Source organism: Cebus imitator, unplaced genomic scaffold (assembly GCF_001604975.1).
Source record: "Cebus imitator isolate Cc_AM_T3 unplaced genomic scaffold, Cebus_imitator-1.0 Scaffold1028, whole genome shotgun sequence".
Taxonomy (NCBI): Eukaryota; Metazoa; Chordata; class Mammalia; order Primates; family Cebidae; genus Cebus; species Cebus imitator.
This window is the reverse complement of record NW_016108343.1, coordinates 53,700-55,849: the sequence shown is the minus strand read 5'-3', so window position 1 is coordinate 55,849 and position 2,150 is coordinate 53,700.

Sequence of the window (2,150 nt, the reverse complement as noted above, 5' to 3'; positions counted from 1 at the left end):
GGGTTAGGAAGAATTAGAAATCAGAAGCTTAGGAAGGATCCAGAACCAAACTGTTCCTAAGAAGGTGCGGGAACAAAAAAAATAAATAAATAGATAAAGTACGAGCTGCGGCCAGGTGTGGTGGCTCACACCTGTAATCCCAGCACTTTGGGAGGCCAAGGTGGGCAGATCTCTTGAGGTCAGGAGTTGGAGAACAGCCTGGCCAACATGGAGAGTCCCTGTCTAGTCTGGCGTGGTGATGTGCGCCACTAATCCCAACTACTTAGGAGGCCGAAATGAGAGAATAGCTTGAATCTGGGAGGCGGAGGTTGCAGTGAGCCTAGATCGCACCACTGCACTCTAGCCTAGGCAACAAGAGGGAAACTTGATCTCAAAAAAATTTTTTTGATTAATTAATGAATGAGGAAATGTCTTGGAAACAGTTGTTCTTATCGTTTGGGGGGGTTTGTTCCTTCTTGTTGTTGCTCTATGTAGGCACTTTTTTTTTTTTCTTTTTATGACAGAGTCTTGCTCTGTCACCCAGGCTGGAGTGCATCAGTGTGATTTCGGCTCACTGCAACCTCCACCTCCTGGGTTCAAGTGATTCTCCTGCCTCAGCCTCCCAAGTAGCTGGGATTATAGGGTCAGGCCATCATGCCCAGCGCTTTTTGTTTGTTTGTTTTTATTTTTGTATTTGGAGTCTCACTCTGTTGCCCAGGCTGGAGTGCAGTGGCACCGTGTTGGCTTGCTGCAACCTCCGTCTTCTGGGTTCAAGCAATTCTGTCTCAGCTTCCCGAGTAGCTGAGATTACAGGTTCCCACCACCATGCCCAGCTAATTTCAGATTTTTGGTAGAGACAGGGTTTCACCATGTTGACCAGGCTGGTTTTGAACTTCTGTCTTCAGGTGATCTGCCCACCTCAGTCTCCTAAAATGCTGAGATTACAGGTGTGAGCCACAGAAAATGTTTTTTAAATCACAGCTGGTACACACCTCTAGTCCGAGCTACTTCAGAGTCCTAGGCAGGAGGATCACTCGAGCCCAGGAGATCAAGGCTGCAGTGAGCCATGTTCACACCACTGCACTCCACTGCAAGTGACAGAGTGAGACCCTGTGTCAAAACAAACAAAGACCTCAATAGGTCTCCATTGCATATGCAGTCACCCAGGTAGCCAAGATTTCGAGAAACGTCTTTCACAAATGCAGATGTATAAAAAGGACGTGTCTTCATTTATTGAGGGAGTTTCAGTGTTTTTTATGTACCAATGCTTACATACGCAGTGAACGCTGTGAGGCTGTGTTTGGTGGCTCATTCCTGTAATCTCAGCACTGTGGGAGGCCGCGGTGGACAGATCACTTAAGTTTAGTAGTTTGAGACCAGCCTGGCCAAAGTGGAGAAAACCATTTCTATGAAATATACAAAAATTAGCCAGGCAAGGTGGCAGGTGCCTGTAATCCCAGCTACTCGAGAGGCTGAGGCAGGAGAATCGCTTGATCCCAGGAGGGGAAGGTTGCAGTGAGCCTAGATCGTGCCACTACACTTCAGCCTGGGTGACAGAGTGAGACTTCCTCTCGAAAAATTAAGTTAACGTTTGGATAATGCACTTCTGTGGAGTCGCGTATCTGATTTCCAAGGCAGTGGAGGGAATGGCTGCCCCACCTCTAGTAGAGACTGATCTGCCTTCTGGATTTGTTCTGTCTGGGTCCCTGGCTGATGGATTGTGCCTGCCAACTCGAGGGCAGATCTTCCCTTACTAGTCCACTCAAACTCACACAGTCATCTCCCCAGGAAACACCCTCCCAGACACACCCCAAATCATCTTTTACCTGGTTTCCATGTGTTGTTTCATTCAGTCAACATACACCTACAATTTTTTTTTTTTTACATGAAGTCTTGCTTTGCTACCCAGGCTGGAGTGCAGTGGCTGGAACTCAACTCACTGCAGCCTGGACCACACATGTTCAAGTGATCCTCCTGCCTCAGCCTCCGGAGTAGGTGGGGCTACAGGCAGGCACCACCACACCCAGCTAACTTTTGTATAGATGGGATTTTGCCATGTTGGTCAGGCTGGCCTTGAACTTTTGGACTCAAGCAAACTGCCTGCCTTGTCTTCCCAAAGTTCTGGGGTTTCAGGATTTCAGTATTGAGGAGGTTGCAGTCAGCCGAGATCT